The sequence below is a fragment of the Engystomops pustulosus genome, chromosome 5, assembly GCF_040894005.1.
Source record: "Engystomops pustulosus chromosome 5, aEngPut4.maternal, whole genome shotgun sequence".
Classification (NCBI taxonomy): domain Eukaryota; kingdom Metazoa; phylum Chordata; class Amphibia; order Anura; family Leptodactylidae; genus Engystomops; species Engystomops pustulosus.
In genome coordinates this window covers 60,727,002-60,745,647 of record NC_092415.1, presented here as the reverse complement: position 1 = coordinate 60,745,647, position 18,646 = coordinate 60,727,002, and the positions used below count along the sequence as shown (strand labels likewise).

The window sequence follows — 18,646 nt, the reverse complement described above, 5'->3', positions numbered from 1 at the left end:
TGTAATGTAGTATTTTATATACTGTATATGTCCCCTATGATTTGTAAAGTGTTACAGAATATGATGGCGCTATAGAAATAAAGATTATTATTAAATAAAGATTATTATTATTATTATTATTATAAAAAGGAAGTTAGTTAAATCACACATGTGCACACTCAAACATACATTGTAATATGCTATTGCCATCAAATTTTTATGAGGCTAAAATGAGATTTCAATACTGTATATACTCGAGTATTAACCAAGTCTGCTTATACTCAATTAAAAAAAAAAAAAAGTCAAAACTCACCTTTCCATATTTTCAAAAAACAGGCCTTTATTGTAATAAACAGGATGCATCCAATGAATAAGTCACAAACTAAGGGAAGAAAAAAGGGGGATGCATATGTATCAAACATAGAAAATATTTTATTGAAGCTTCACAGACAAAGGTTAAAAACATTTTTAAAAAGTTCACCTTGGGACCTCAAAAAATATACAGACATGCCTACATAATGGACTCGAAACAAGTATTATAAAGTGTGCACAGATGATTTTATTAAATATAAGTGGATTTTCCCCCTGCATAACCTAGTGAGAATAATGTCCAATTTCATATGATTATCAGTGATGTTATCAGAAGGTTACTTAATAAAGTGCTACAGTGCTAAAGTCAACGCTGAGAGCAGAAAAAATTGCACAGATGCATATTTAAAAAAGTAGGCTTCATCAACTCACCTTTCCAACGCCAAAGAGCCTGACACCCCCCCTGCCCCCAGAGGTCTTCTTCGCGATCCCTCAATCAGCAGCACAACACACACAACATTATAGCAGTGGCAGCCAGTGTCAGAGCCTGTGACACTGGATCAGGAGGCAGGCTATATAAAGGGGCAGGCTATATACAGTGTCTGGCTATATGCAGGGGCAGATGGCTCGCTATATACTAGGAGAATGCTGGCTATCTATATACAAGGGGGCATGTCCTGGCTGTCTATATACTGGGGGAGGCTGTGACCAATGCATTTTCCACCCCAGGGTTATACTTAAGTCAATAAATGTTCCCAGTTTGTTGTGGTAACAGTAGGAGCCTCAGCTTATATTCGAGTCGGCTTATACTCGAGTATATATGGTAAGTTGCCTTCTACACCATTTTGGATAAATAAAGTAACAGAACAAGTGAACTGATATTATTCATATTGATCTGTCACTGAACTGCAACTGTTGCTATGGAACCTTACATCAAAAATAGTAATGTTCTTGTGATCTGGAAGGTAGAATGCTAATGCTGTGCTGTTCTTTGCAAACAATATGAAGCAAGCTCTTAGCAATTAAACTGGAGCAAACAAATCTTCAAAAGAGATCTGATTTACAGTACAATAGCGGGGAAAAAAGTGATTAGCGCATTCCGTTTGAAGTCATTCTGTCTTTTTCCGACTGATTTTTCCATTTCACTTTAGTTGCCTAAAAAAACTAACCCTTATTAGTACTCCTTCACATATGCAAAAAAAAACTCCTGCTAAGCTTTATATAGAAAAGTTGGAGGTAGGGAAATGTATTTCTCGCATCATTGTACCCTATAAGACAGTTCCTTCCTGCCAAAGCAATTATGATCTATGTGTTTATATGCAGCTGCACTCCCAAGGTAAAATGTCCTTGGGAAATGTATTGAAGGTTTTGTCCACTACAAAACAGCAAGGCAGGTTCTTCTGAATGGCAATAAGTCATCATGAGTAGAAAAGCCTGGTGCATTGCTTATGGTATCACAGAATAGACAGGAAATACTTGGATGTTTGCTAAGCAGAAATAGAGCAGCTGAGATCTTGTATAGGTGCACTTTTGCACTTGGATTTCACAGAATGTTATTTGACAATTTATCTCATTTTATTTTACATCCTCGTTGCATTTGCCCTTTAAAATCAATAGGCTGTTTGCATCACGCTCTGACATACATAGATGCACAGATATATGTTGTGATTTAGTACTACGTGTGACTTGCTGTCTACTGCTATGTTATGTTAATATGAATTGATGCTTTAACCACTTGAAGACGTAGCCAGTTTGTACATTAGGCCAGACTCTTATTTGTAATCTGGCATGTGTCGCTTTATAACATTTGAACACTTGAACTTGCCAAAATAATTTTGACATAGTTTTTTTGTGTCACATTGGGGCTTATTTACTAAGGGTCAGCGGCCGCACTTTTTTTTGTAGTTTTTTCCAATGTTTTTGGGATTTGTGCTGCTGGGACAGGTATTTAACTCGGGATTGTGTCGCATGTGCTGGGATTGTGCTGCGGCTGCGCTGGTTTTCATGCAACAGAAATCAGGGGTCGGGCCTTCAAATGATCCGACTGATTCAGACTGAGCGTGGGATATAACATTAAAATTGTGTCGCAAGACAATGCACTTGCATGCACCAGGAAGAAGGGGAACTCCTGTGCACCTGAGGGGGGAAGCGACACATGCAGGATATCGGGCGCAGGATCTTAGTCAATCACGGCAGAGTGCATTATACAAGGACAATGCACTTTCGTGAACTCCTCAGGACCGGGTAAGTAAATGTGCCCCATTGTACTTCATCTTTGTAGTAAATTTTGCTTGATATGTTTTGCGTTTATTTATCAAAAAAACTTTATATGAGAAATTAGTAGTTTTTAACATTTTACATGATCTGCTTTTGAGACAGATAGTTTTACCACCCAAATAAGTTACTTACTAACATTTCCCATACATCAACTTTATGTTTTCATCATCTTTTCAAAGTCTCTGTATTCTTATATGACGTTAGTCAGCTTACAAATAGAACAGAGTTTATAATTTTTTTTCCTGAAATTTCTACATTGAAATTTTTGGGATCAGTTTTGTTTTAAATGAGTTTGAGGTATAAAATTATTAGAATGCCCCTATGAATCCCCCTACTTTGAAAATTAATAATAATAATAAATAATTATTATTATTATAGAATTAGTCCTTTCTAACTATTAAAAAACACTTTTAGGAAAATTTTTAGCCCTTTGAGTGCTGCATAGTAATTAAAACAAAATCAAGACTAAATTTAGAATGGTCTAATTTTGTCGGTAATGCATTCATTTAACCCTAAAATTTGCACTTGCACAAAAGATAGAGAAAAACCCATCTTAAAATGTGTTATGCAATTTCTTCTAAATACGGAGATAGCTCACGTGTGGGCGCACAGCGAGCCATAGAGCCCACGGCAAAATGACTTACCTTATCAGTCGGTTCACTCGCCTTCTTACTCCCAAAAATAAGCAAATACATAAACAGTAAAATATAGAAGATTGAGTCTTTGAAAATGAAGATAAAAAATTACAAAACTGCTTGTTATTAATTGACGAGAAAACGTAGATGTGGAAAATAAAATGAATTTAATGTTTCATCAGACAATTAGCTATCGTTAAAGAATTTTGGATGAATCTATTTACATTTTTCATGCCATTAGACATATCTCTGAATGTATATGTACCTGTACCCTTTCCTCCTTTGACAGCTTAATCGTTCCCTGTTCTCCCCATGCTGCACTTTGCATATATACACAACTTCCGGTTTCTCAATCCTTCACTCCATCTTAATGGCAGGCTCCAGTGTGTTTTTTTCTCATGGACCGTCTCACTGACACACACAGGGAAATGGGAGAGGGAGCAGGATGAGTCATATTCTCCTGCTGCAGATCCCTCCTATTTATCAGTGCACAGACATGTAAGCAAAGATCCACAGAGAGTTTACAGACAGCACTAAAGTAAGTTTCAGGGATGATGAACATTCAGGGATAATTATTAAGGCAGTAAAGGCACATAGGCAGCTCATGAAAAAGAGTGGCCAACGCCTTTAAGCCTTAAAATATGCTGAACACTATTCTGTTATTATAACAGGCAATATTGCAATAAATTAACATCTTTATAGGTGATGGGACGGTCCCTTCCCCTACTTGCACAGTAACTTGTGAACAGAAGCTCAGGCAAGATGGCCCTCCCCATAGTTATATATAGAAAATATAAAATAAAACTAGTTTTGAAGCATATCGGGACAGATTAGACGTAGATCATACATTACATTGAAGGGGTTAAATGCATAGAGCTGCATTAGAATATGCAAAAAGCTATATCTAACTACATTGACCAGGAAACGTATCTATTCTGTGGATAATTTTTGAGCAACACGAGTCAATGGTGGTTCCACATCTACTCTGTCCTACCTCAATTACCCCATATCCCTGACAGCAGTTAATATCTTTCCAGAAAGAATATGTCTCTTACTGTGGTGTCTGTTAATATCAGACAATGTCATTTTTGTTCTACTATAAAAATACAATTGAAAGAAACCACTTCTGTCTGCTACAAATTGGCTTATCCGCAGTGGAATCCATTGGATTAGAGGATATGCATGGTACGTCTCTGCAGGGATGAATGTGACGAGGCAATTAAAATGCATTTCTGCAAAGGTTCTTTCTATGTGAGTCATAACAATGTGGGTTCTCTCCTGTTCAATGTGTTCATGCCTTGAATCTAGCGCTATGAGTGGGTGTAAGCAGAATATAAATAACCATACAGAGCAGCAAAGTACATTTGAAGAATTACTGTGGTGAATATGTGCATTCAAGCAGCTGCAGAGGAAGGCAACTGTTGGGCTAGGGTGAAGGTTTAGGTATTGCCACAGTTTCTAATGTCATAGTTATATGTCTTCCCAATATTCTGTTTTAGTCTTCTTACATCTGTTGCGAGCAGTGATTACTCATATACGACTCTAATATGAATAGTGTTAGAAGAATGTGGGAGTAGATAAAATCTACAGTACTGTACATAGACTTCTACTCTCAACAATGAAATATCCACAGGATATTCTCTGACATTTGCTTTGTATTTACGTAAGGAAAAGATAAAAAGCAAACATTTTTCACAGTTTCTATATCGTAGTTTCATAAATGGCTAAGACATGGATACTCAACTGGTGGACCAGGGTCTGAATGTGAAGTTATCCAGTTAGTCAGACTCCAACTGTATGTCACAATTTGAAGGAATGTTATTATTAAAGGGCATCTACCAGCAGAATTACTGATGGTATACTGCCCAAACTTACATGCTTGTTCTTTACCAACATCTTTCTTATGTCCTGGAATGGCCGGATTTGTCTTAAATAGTCTTTATAAAAATATGCAGAAGAGCCGGAGGTGCTCCATCCTACATCACCAAAGAGCCTCTGGGCTCTACCATCTTATTATTTATGCACACCCTCACTCTGAGCTTTAAGGCCTGTCTTTGTGAGTGACGGTGAGACGAGGCTGCAATGCACAAAGTTGGGGCGTGCATAACTAATGATGTAGGCTGTAGCTCATCCTGCTTATAAGCATATTTTTATTAAGAGTATTTCAGACAAATTCAGTTGCTCCCTGACATAAGAAAGACCAATAATGGATTAAAGGCTAAAGGCTAAAAGGGGCCCCTAGCCACCAAAATCACAGACCAAATTTTAAAATGAGAAGGGCCTTCACTCATAAAAACCTGATACATCTGTTCCTGCTCTCAATACAAGTGTACACAAGAGCAATTTCAGGACCTTTAAAGGTCTGGCAAAGGTTCTTAAATGGCGGATTGTACACAGGCAGAGGGGATGCATCCACCAACCCCCAAGAAGCTTCTAGTTCTGGTTCTAGTACCATATGTAGGAAGTGAATCCCAGACTTGTAGGGGCTATAATGTGTATATAGGCCAGTGCCCATGTCATCCCCAGAGTAAACAACAAGCATGTAAGTTTTGGCGTCATAGTACGGCACACGTCGGCTGTGGGTGCTTGGAGAGGGCTCACGGGCTAAGCCCTCTCCGTAGCCGGTAAGTCTTTGCTGCACGTTCCAGCAAACACTTACCGGTAAAAGCCGCGATCAGTGCTAGCTTCAAAAAGATGTCGGTGCCATCTTGGTGAAAATCGTCGCTCCCTGTTACGTCATCGGGGGGCGGCGATTGGTTGCCATGACAGCCTCGGGTCTTCCAAAGACCCAAGGCTGTCTGGATTTAACCTATTCCTTACAATGTGCGATCCACACATTGTTGTAATGAATGAGGAGGAAAATCCCTATATATTGCCATATTGTAGTATGGCTGTACATGGCATGATCAATCAGACTACTTAAAGGATTAAAGTACAAACATTCAAATCACCTACCTTTCCCTAGAAATAAATAGTAACAATCATAAACACATTAGGTATCGCCCCACCCCAAAAAATCTATTAAAATATAATAACGGTTTTTCAATGCCTTTAAACCTGTCATGGAAAATAGTGTCCAAAGTTGAAAATGCCATTTTTTGCCATTTTGAAAAATATAAAAAATTCAATGAAAAGTGATCAAAAATCACACAGTGCTAAAAATAGTAGGATTGAAAATTGTCAAGAGTTACAAAAAAAATGACACCACCCAGAGCTATGTGCATAGGAGGTTTTAAATTTTGGAAATGTATGAAAACATTCTAAAACCTATACAAATTTGTTATCCCTGTGATCGCACCAACCCAAATGATAAAGTAGACATGTGATTTGGGGCGCACAGTGAAAGTCTTTAAATCCAAGCCCACAAGAAAATGGTGCAAATGCGTTTTTTCACCATTTTCACTGCATTTGGATTATTTTTTTGCTTCCCAGTACACAGCATGGAATATTAAATATCATCACTGTGAAGTGCAAATTGCTACACAGAAAACAAGCCAAAACAGAACTCTTTACGTCTAAAAATAAAAAAGTTATAGATTTTTGAAGGTGGTGAGTGAAAAATGAAATGAAAAAATAAAAACGGGCCAGGTCATTAAGGGGTTAATAACAATTCTTTAATCAGTCCCTGTCCCCATGGGGGCTTAAATCTAATCAACCTTTCATTATGTTTTTGGAGTGTGGGAGGAAACTCATGCAAACACAGAGGGAACATACAAACTCTGTGCAGATGTTGACCTGGAACCTAGCACCCAAGCACTACAAGGCTGTAGTGCTAACCACTGAGCCACCATGCTGCCCATTTACCTATTTGTTACTATCTCTACCCCCTACTTGTTAGCACACCATGTTTTTTGTTTATGCTGCAGACCTCTTCTTCCTAATTTACCATACCATTTTCACATGGAAGCATTATGATCATACTTTCTTTGTGTTGGTTTTACTCCTGTTTTTTTTACTGATATAAAGAGAGGAGGGAAAGTGATCTGTTTGTGAGCAGGTTTGTACACTGTGTGCCCAGGAACGGAGTGAAAGCTCCACTGTATTTTTAACATTGTAGACAGTGGTCTTATAGGTGGCACATTCTGTGTGTCTAACACAAAAAATTATAAAAATTGATATACACAAAAATTGGAACAGGTGGCAACATAAAATAAGCGTCATGCTCTGACTGCTCCTGCTCTGACAGCCCACAAACTTTATGTGCAATGGATAAGAAGTGAAATGATGCAACATGAAACCACCTGTGAGTTCAGCAGGGACCCATCACACGTCATGTATATATTCTGCCAGCCTATACTTTTCTCATGAAACACCTGCCTTGGTTTGCTGATGAACCCTGAAGAGTACCGTGTTGTAAATGGCAGAAGCCTGCAGCTAGGATGGGATTCAGGAGACTCATTTCAGATGATAAATTGCAATGTGTCACATGGCCCTGCTACTGTATCTGTATATTCATTATTCTATCTGCTCCGATGTATCCTTAGCTTCTAATAATAGGGGTTCTTCATGGGGGGGCAGGACTGCTAGATAATTGTTCAGTGAGGTTCAACCATCATTATTCTGTGGTAGTTACATCAATGTAAAATCTACAAACTACAGCAATTATCTTACAGAAATATAACACGGATCATACAATTAAAGGAATAGGAAACAGATAATTGCCATGTCGTAGATAGATTACTGGCCATACAGTATGCTGCTAAACAACCTGTACTGTATGTTTATGTACAGGTTATATGTTAGGATAGAAATCTGTATCTATAATATATTTAATATATATATAAAATTAGATCAAAATCTAATACTTATGATAAATATTAAAGGAAATCTACCATCAAACATGATTAACCATAGATCCAGGCACTGTGACTGTGGTATTGTTATATGTGTTGGCCTCCTTCCTTCTACAATCAACATTTAAAATTATGCTTAAGAGCCTAAACGGCTCTGTGGGGTGTTACCAGAGTCCCTCCTTGCTGCAGAAATTTATTGTGCAGGAGCAATTCCCCCGTTGCCACCATGTGCTGGAACTTTAATGCTGTGAGATTACATCAGACAGAAAGAGTGCTAAGAAAAGAGGGGGAGACAGTGAAACGGCCTGTAAAGCCAGAGAAAAGAGGGGCTCTGGTAAAGCCCTCTAAAGCCATTCAAGTAGAAGGCTTGCAGTAGAATATGTTTGAAGTTGGTTTTAGAAGTAAGGAGGCCATAGATAACAAATATAAGAAGATGACAACAGTCACTGTGCCTGGATCTATGAGTAGGTTCCCCTGGTTTAGCTGGTTTCTATGATAGATTTTCTGTAATCTTTACATAGCACCATCCTATTCCTTAGCCTTCTCCAATTCTGCTCACTTTGAGAGGCCTAAATAAAAGTAAAACCCCATAAATTACCCCATTATAGAAACTACACCCCTCAACATACGTGAAACAACTTTTATGAAGTTTGTTAGCCCTTTAATTGTTTTACAGGGGTTAAAACAAAATCGGATGCAATTTTGAAAGTAAATTTTTTTTGGCTAAATGAATGTGTTTTTAAAAAAATGTACAAATTCTCACTGGATAAAATACCAAAACGCTCCACAAAATTTGATATCCAATCCCTCCCGCGTATATGGGCACACGCCAGGGCATCGAAGGGAAGCTGCGCCATTCAAAGCAGATTATGCATTGTCACTTTTTATTGGCTATGCAATCTTTATTTTTTTTGCAATTTGGACATATAAGGGCTTATTTTCTGCGACATGAGATGCACTTTACAAATACTTCATTTTAGTGGGTCATTAGCTTATTGATGAGATTTTATTAACTCTTGAATGTATGGGTGAAAAGAAAATTGTCAATTTTGGTTTACTTTTTTTCGTATTTTTTGGGGGTCGTACACCGTTCACTAAAAATACTATATTATCTTTATTCTATAGGTCACTACGATTACGGTGATATCTCATTTATATAGTTTTTCATTTATTTTTACAATTTTACTGGATAAAATCTAATACAGAGGAAATCTCATTTGTTTTTGCATCGCCATCTTTTAGGAGACATAACTTTAATATTTTTTGGTTGACAGAGCTAATTTAGGGCTTATTTTTTACGTGTTGAGTTGTTCTTTTCAGTGGTACCATTTTGGCGCACATAACTTTTTTTGATCACTTTTTAGAACATTTTTGTGCAGAGATTTAATGAAAAATGTAAATTTTTGGCGAGTTTTTCGGGGGTTTTTTTACGGCGTTCACCGAGCGGGTCCAATAATGTTTCTGAGTTATAGTACGGATTGTTACGGACGCGGCGATACCAAATATGTGGGGGTTTTTGCCGGTTTTGTGTTTTTTTCACTTTATTGCATGTGTATAGGGAATATTTGTGTTTAGGGGACTTTAACTTTATTTAATTAATTCTTTTTATTAAAAAATGATTTTATTTAATGTTTTAAAAAAATTTTTAATTAACTTTTACAGGTTAGCTTGAACAAGCGAATCACTGATCGCTTGTTCTAGCTCTTCTTCACATTACACAGTGTAATACAGATGTATTACACTGTGTAATGTAACACACTGAGCATGCTGCGCATACTCAATGTGTCATAGCTGGGTCCTGCCAGAAGGCATGGACCCGGCACACATAAGAGGATCGCGCAGCCCCGGGCACTGGCAGTCCCAGGGCTGCGATCGGGGCCACGGACCCTCCCCGGTAAGAGCCGCAGGGGGTTCCGATTCTTCTCAAATGCCGCTTGCACGCTGTGGTCAGCGCGACTGCGATGTGTCAGGGGTTAACAACCGCGATTGGAGAAATCTCCGATCGCGGGTGTTAGAGGCAGGTGTCGGCTATAATACATAGATGACACCCGCAGCTTCTGGCGCCGGCTCCATTCAGGAGCCGGTGCCAGAAGCATGACGTAATAGTACTGCATTTTGCGGGAACCCACCTCCCGCGATGCAGTACTATTACGTCAAATGTCGGGATGGGGTTAAATCCTGCGGTTTGTCCGAATCAGTCGGGTTGTCGATGCGCTATAATATAATATTATATTATTATAATGTCATCTATAATACATAGATGACACCCGCAGCTTCTGGCGCCGGCTCCATTCAGGAATCCGAATCAGTCGGGTTGTCGATGCGCCTTAATCTGAACGCATCCACCAAAAACCCTGAGGCATATCAGAAAAATTTGCGAAACCCGATGGAAATGTGCCCCTATAACTTTACTTAGACAACAGTGCATGAGGATTTTCTTGCTTTTTTACAATATCTGAAGATTTTTAAAATTGTAATAAATCTGAAATAGAACCATTTGTACTTGCATGCATCAATTAAGTAACAATTAAAGTAATGTGGCAGAGTGACACAGAGTGTGAATGTACCCTTAACAGAGATATACAGTATCTCTTCAGACACGTATATATTAATATACTATTCGTTTTCAAGCAAAATTGAGAATCAAAGAAAAAAAATAAACATTTGTGTTGATAGTAGACCAGCTGTCAGTATACAGCATACATTTTTTATTTCACTGCAATTAAAATCTGCAAACACTCCTTACGCAATACACCGCAAGGCTAGTCTGTAGAAACCTCCTTCATCCAATAGTGTGTGCTGCCATCTTCTGGAAGTATGGGAGAATGCAGGTTTTCCACATTTTCAATGGTGAATATTTTAACACTTTCTCACAACTAGATAAGTTTTAAATCATAAAATCATCCATAAAATGTATCACACAGGTTCATCATAGAGAAAGCCAGAGTTGATAATTTAAGCCAAACTCATCTAACACTACTATGTATATGTCAATCCTCCTTATCAGGGCCGTATCAAGGTTGGTTGGGGCCCCTGGGCGCAAAATATGGTGGGGGCCCCCATTGAATGTAGTCCAGCCAGGGAACAACAATCGCTATATACCAGTCCCCAGATATCACTGTATACAGCTCCCCCAGCAATCACTATATACAGCTCCCCCAGCAATCACTATATACAGCTCCACAGCAACCACTATATACAGCTCCCCCAGCAACAACTATATATAGCTCCCCCAGCAATCACTGTATACAGCTCCCCCAGCAATCACTGTATACAGCTCCCCCAGCAACCACTATATACAGCTCCCCCAGAAATCACTATATACAGCTCCCCAGCAATCACTATATACAGCTCCCCCATCAATCACTGTATACAGCTCCCCCAGCAATCACTGTATACAGATCCCCCAGTAATCACTATATACAGCTCCACAGCAACCACTATATACAGCTCCCCCAGCAATCATTGTATACAGCTCCCCCAGCAATCACTATATACAGCTCCCCCAGCAATCACTGTATACAGCTCCCCCAGCAATCACTATATACAGACTCCCCCATCAATCACTGTATACAGATCCCCCAGTAATCACTATATACAGCTCCACAGCAACCACTATATACAGCTCCCCCAGCAACAACTATATACAGCTCCCCCAGCAATCACTGTATACAGCTCCCCCAGCAATCACTATATACAGCTCCCCCAGCAATCACTGTATACAGCTCCCCCAGCAATCACTATATACAGACTCCCCAGCAACCACTATATACTGCCCCTCAGCAATCACTATATACAGCTCCCCCAGCAATCACTATATACAGCTCCACAGCAACCACTATATACAGCTCCCCCAGCAACAACTATATATAGCTCCCCCAGCAATCACTGTATACAGCTCCCCCAGCAATCACTGTATACAGCTCCCCCAGCAACCACTATATACAGCTCCCCCAGAAATCACTATATACAGCTCCCCCAGCAATCACTGTATACAGCTCCCCAGCAATCACTATATACAGCTCCCCCATCAATCACTGTATACAGCTCCCCCAGCAATCACTGTATACAGATCCCCCAGTAATCACTATATACAGCTCCCCCAGCAATCACTGTATACAGCTCCCCCAGCAATCACTATATACAGCTCCACAGCAACCACTATATACAGCTCCCCCAGCAACAACTATATATAGCTCCCCCAGCAATCACTGTATACAGCTCCCCCAGCAATCACTGTATACAGCTCCCCCAGCAACCACTATATACAGCTCCCCCAGAAATCACTATATACAGCTCCCCCAGCAATCACTGTATACAGCCCCCCATCAATCACTGTATACAGCTCCCCCAGCAATCACTGTATACAGATCCCCCAGTAATCACTATATACAGCTCCACAGCAACCACTATATACAGCTCCCCCAGCAACAACTATATACAGCTCCCCCAGCAATCATTGTATACAGCTCCCCCAGCAATCACTATATACAGCTCCCCCAGCAATCACTGTATACAGCTCCCCCAGCAATCACTATATACAGACTCCCCCATCAATCACTGTATACAGCTCCCCCAGCAATCACTGTATACAGATCCCCCAGTAATCACTAAATACAGCTCCACAGCAACCACTATATATAGCTCCCCCAGCAACAACTATATACAGCTCCCCCAGCAATCACTGTATACAGCTCCCCCAGCAATCACTATATACAGCTCCCCCAGCAATCACTGTATACAGCTCCCCCAGCAATCACTATATACAGACTCCCCAGCAACCACTATATACTGCCCCTCAGCAATCACTATATACAGCTCCCCCAGCAATCACTATATACAGATCCCTCAGCAATCACTATGTACAGTTCCCCAGCAACCACTGTATACAGATCCCCCAGCAATCACTATATACAGCTCCCCCAGCAATCACAGCAGGGAACTTATTGTTCCCTCACTCTGCCATTGCCTAAAGTCAGGCACATTGGCACCATTCAACCCGGGGAGCCTGGAGCCAAGGTAACTGTTGTCGATTCGGGCGGTCATGCGACTGCTCTGATCGCCCACATTTAGTGGAGGCCCCTTTAAGGGCAAAGTGGTAAAATATCAGCATCTAATGCAGCAAAGACCGGCTACACCCGCGGGTGCTATGCCGTCGATCGCATGGGCGCCGCCATGTTGCCGAGGAATGTCAATCCCCGTGACATCACGTGGGATCCATCACCATGACAGCCTCAGCACATTGTAATGAATGAGGAGGGAAATTCCCATTTACTGCTATATTGTAGTATGGCAATATATCAGACAACCTAGGGTTAAAGTACCCTATGGAGTGTGAAAAATTAAAAAAGTTTTTAAAAATATATATATATATATTCAAATCACCCCCTTTCCCTAGAACTGATATAAATATAAATAAACAGTAAAAATCATAAACACATTAGGTATTGCCGCGTCCAAAAATGCCCGATCTATCAATATATACTTATTATATATATTATTTCCATAACATTAAAATGTATGTCCCCAGGCCCTGTGACGCCAGTATACAATGAATGTTACACTACTACTTATTTATTAAATTGAAAAACTTTAATAAAAATTGTAAGTTGGAAAATAAAAATATAATAATGGTTTTTCACTGTGTTTAACCCCAAAACGGAAAATAGTGCCCAAAGTAAAAAATGGCACTTTTTTGTCATTTTTAAAAATATTAAAAATTCTACAAAAAGTGATCGAAAGGTCATACAGTCTTAAAAATGGCAGCATTGAAAACGTCATCAAAAGTCGCAAAAAAATGACACCACCCACAGCTCTGTACACCAGTATGAAAAAATTATTAGCGCCAGAAGATGGCAAAATCTAAAAAAAATAATTTTTGTACAGGAGGTTTTAAGTTTTGTAAATGCATGAAACCATTATAAAACCTATACAAATGTGGTATCCCTGTGATGGCACCGACCCAAAGAATAAAGTAGACATATAATTTGGGGCACACAGTGAAAGCTGTAAAATCCAAGCCCACAAGAAAACGGCACAAATGCGTTTTTTCACCATTTTCACTGTATTTGGAATTTTTTTCCCGCTTCCCAGTACACAACATGGAAAATTAAATACCATCACTATGAAGTGCAGTTATGCAGAAAACAAGCCATCACAGAGCTCTTTACATGGAAAAATAAAAAAGTTATAGATTTTTGAAGGTGGCAATGGAAAAATGGAAGTGAAAAAACTAAAAACGGACACAACCAAAACTCAGAAAACCCCTATATACAGGAAATAGCAATACATAAAGCATAGTGAAGATCAATCAATGGGCGATGCTGGGAGGGGGATGCTCCGTCAGGTCATATACTATTTAGTTAGGATCCTTTTATCTATCAGCCAATTAACCCCTTCAAGCCACTATGACGCTCCCCAACTTTATGGGCAGCAGTGCATAAAGCCACCATGACGTTGTAGAACGTCAAGACTTCTATCTGTCACTGTGACAAAACGCACGGTAACAGGATTGATCCTGTAGTTTCTAAGAGCCAAGGCTCTAAGCAACATGTCAGGGGAGGAATAGAAGAAATGTGTTTTCTGTTGTTTAGGTCCATTAAAATCACTTGAAATTGCCCTTAATAAAATGAATTTGGAAATTTTCTTAAAAATATGTACTAAACTTAAAAGCCTTCTACCATCCTACAGATACAAAAGAATTTTAAAAATGTTGCCAAAACAAAGCAGACATATGGTGAATGTTATTTATTAAGTCCTTTTTGTGTTAAAACTATTTGTTCAAAAGTTTTAAGAGTTCAAAGTTTAAAAAAGAGCGAATTTTTACAACGTTTTGCTATTTTTCCGTTTTTTCATAAATAAATTCAAAACATACCACTCAAATGTTTCAAATGTGTCACAATGTTTCACAAAAAACTCAAAATCAACTTGGTATATTAAAGTGTTCCAACGTTATTACAATTTAAATTGACACATGTCAGATTAGAAAAATGTGGCTGTGTCCATAAGGTCAAAATAGGCTTAGTCCTTAAGGGGTTAACTGGCAATAGAAGGTCATGTGACCTTCTCCTGTCCCAAGTGAAAGAGAAGATCTTTTATTGGTATCTAGCCCTGTGTTATAGCAGGAGCCAGGCAGGGGCTTATTTATACTCTATAGACCAGGCTAAAGTGAGGACAAATATCTACCACTTATTCTGCCCCTGTTCATACTATGTTCGGAGCCCTCCTCCCCCTCCATGTTAATGCAGGTCAGAGAAGAAGGGGGTAAACAATTGATACATATGGGCATGTGCGTGAGTTATTGTCTACATACAAAAAGTGTGGAAATAAACATTTAAATAGGCATGTGTATACAGCGGGGGGGGGGGGGGGGGACATTAGAATTTTCGCCTCAGGCAGCAAAAAAGCTAGAATTAGCCACTGCCTTAAAGTATCTTTAATACACCAAAAAGGGAAATCATTATATCAGGGGCTGATCTGAGTTCCCTGAGTCACTATAAAAACTTAATTGTCTAAAAACATATACACAATAGCTAAGACAGCCCTAGATGGGATTATACATTCTATGGTTACTATTAAAGGTGCTTGGCAAACCTTTAGGAACAGAGAGGATCCCAAGAGAATCCGAAGTAAAAGAGGAGGACAACATTTCCACAGACAACCATGCTCAAGAAAATCTCTTTGTCAGCTGAAACATCAGGTTAAAAACAGGATCGTTTGTGGAAAAGTTTCCCTCTTAATTTGCCTTAGGATAAGCTTGCAGTATACTCTATAACAGTGATGGCAAACCTTTTAGAGACCGAGTGCCCAAACTACAACAAAGGCCCGCTTACTTATCGCAAAGTGCCAACACAGAAATTTAATTTGTGATTTATACTCCCTTCTCTGTCACAGTTTTCATTGATAACCAGCACCCTGAGGACACCAATAAAGCAGAAAATAGTCCCAGGTAGAGCTGTCACTTTAAAATAGCTCTGTGCACATCAAGTCCTGGGCTGTCTGGGACTGCAGGAATATACCGGGAGTCCTCTCTGGTGATGGCCTGAGTGCCCACAGAAAGGGCTCTGTGTGCCACCTCTGGCACCAGTGCCATAGGTTAGCCATCACTGCTCTATAACCTGTTAACCTGTTAACATGTATGTTCATCCTGTAAGCCGCTCTGTCACCCACAAGGAAAGTTACTCCACCCCAATTCAGTTACAAGAAGATTTTACTTTTACACACATTACCATAACAAATACACAAAGAAATTTTCATGCAGAAGGCTGAGGCCCTTATGTTGCACAGCATGGTGTACCCTAGTGTGCGTTTCCGGTATACTTTATGGTTTATCTACTATAGTTTTATCCGGTTACAGGCTGCAGTAAACCAGCCACTTGTTACCAGTTAATACTCTTGACACAGGAATAATTGAGCAAGTGTATGATACAGGCGAACCGGCGGTACAACAAAACAGCTTACAATCTTATAAAAAATAACTCTATCCCCAAAAACAGTCTAAATACAAATGTAGAACAAGTTGTTAGCATAAAGAAAAATGGTTATGCAACCTATTAAAGGATAAAATTACTGACAGACACATTGCAAATGTGAATGTGTTATTGCTAAACATGAGAAATTGGGGCCAATGATTCCAATAGAAATGCAGCCACAAGATATACAGCTTAAAATTCAGAGTTTGAAGAGTTATAAGGATGTTCAAGAAGTTGCTGACATGTCATTAAACAAAAAATGTTGCTTTATATCGGGATTTTTAATGTGCCATAGATTGTTGTTCATGGAAAAAGAGTCACAAGACTCTATTCAGATGGTTAACCTAATGTATGTAATGGCATGACTACAGTATATTAATAAATGTGAAGTCTTGGTCATGGAAAAATAAGGCATCATCTGAAAATAAGACCTAGTGCTACTCTTTGCACCAAAATGTTGTAAGGTACGTTGTAACGTGATAGCACAGTGGGTCATAGTTCTTATGACCTGGGTCTGCTTGGTATAACCAGGATTAGGATATGGAAGAGAGGCTGATTCAGCAAACATACAGCACAAACAAACAAACAGGTTTGTATATTAAGAGAAACCAATCACAATGATGTATGTATAAATTGAAAGTGAGGACCGACGCCGGTCATGCCCCGGTAGAAGCTGCAAGGTGAAACCCACGGTCGGGCAATGACTTGGCGTCCTCGTGGAGTTATATGCGCATTTTTACTTGATTTTATGTGAGTAGATTTAATATTAAAATACCTAATTCTTTGGAACTGTCTACACTATGTCCGTTTATTTTCTGTGCATAGCGGAATTGGCTACTAGGAGAACTTTGAGGACTAGGAGAACACTATAGTAGTTCCGTGTCTAAATGGTGTCTTATTCCCATCTTCAGCATTGTTGCTCGGATTGGTCTGTAAATGCACTAAAGGATCCTATGTGTGGGATGAGAACTTACATGAACCTGAAAAAAGAATGAAGGACTAAGAACTTGGAGTACCGGTCACACGATACAACAGTCACTCATCCTTTCAGAAGCGTTCCAGACAAAGATTTTCTTCTTCTGGCGGGATCTTGTTCACATTATTTATCTGGATCAGCTCCACTTCGCTGTAGTTCTGGTTCCCTAGGGATGGTCCTACAAATGGATCACTCAGAACTCAGATCTCATATACATAATGGCTCCTACTCGCTCTCTTATTGCCATGTGTTCTTCCTTCCATCTTGTATCTGCATCTCCTTCTACAGGGTTCTTTACACAGCACATCAATAAACTATAGTCCTTCTTGGTAATCAGAGATCTCAAACTAAATGCAGTTTGCCTGTGTATAGTGCAGCGTACGCCAGATTCACGAATCTGGTGCTCCCTGCACTGGCCCCGACATAGTTCCACAACTATATTTGTGGTGCACCTTTAACATGGGGCATGCAACAAACTTTGCATGATAAATCTAGCGCGCAGTCCGACTAAGCACCAGAAAGCCTTCTAATTTGTGTTGCATGTGACTAGTGCAGCTGCGCCACAAAATAGTTGCTTGCTACACAGATGTGGTGCAGACACTTCTTAAATACCTGTGCAAGCAGTTTACACCTAAAAGAATGTGATAAGTTTGCCAGAAAACTGGCGCAAAGCCCTTAGTAAATTCCTGCATGTATGAAGCACCACTGAGAAGCATTAAATCTAGAAAAGTTGCAGCATAAAAACAACTAACCTGTCTAAACAGTGGATTTAGTTGCTTTCCATCTGCCTTCATAAGTTTTCACATGTGGCTCCCCTGCATCAATCCCATGTCTATAAGTGTATAAATTGACCCCACCATTTTGATGATGCACATTTGATACAGGTCTGTAGTCTGGTGCACATGCTGGCAATACACAAAGATGGCTTTTGTAGTGATTTACGTGAGGGGTTGGTACTATACTAAAAATGACTACTACCTACCCTACTTTCAATGTGTTTTAGAAACAAACAGGGTTTCCATTAGCAGCATAAGCTATTTTAATACACTACTACCAATAAAAGGTGTATTCACCTATTACTTGACTGATATCAAACATTTAACCTTATTCTAAAAAATGTTTTCATATATATATATATTATAATGGCATCCAGGTGGCCATCATAACTGGTTTCTTTGGTAGAGTTTTTCAGCATTGTAGAATGAT

At 39.4% G+C, this 18,646-nt stretch overlaps 1 protein-coding gene and 1 long non-coding RNA gene across 7 annotated transcripts in view; one reads left to right on the top strand and one right to left on the bottom strand.

Annotated features, from left to right (window-relative positions):
- The window catches only part of DLGAP1 (DLG associated protein 1), a 389,361-nt gene that overhangs the window by 295,973 nt on the left and 74,742 nt on the right, over window positions 1-18,646 (top strand). The window lies entirely within an intron of this gene.
- LOC140132852 (uncharacterized) overlaps window positions 1-18,646 on the bottom strand; it is a 31,192-nt gene that overhangs the window by 2,008 nt on the left and 10,538 nt on the right. Inside the window, exon 2 of the long non-coding RNA XR_011855731.1 lies at window positions 293-361. This is a non-coding gene — a long non-coding RNA (uncharacterized lncRNA). The remainder of the gene's footprint in view (window positions 1-292; window positions 362-18,646) is intronic.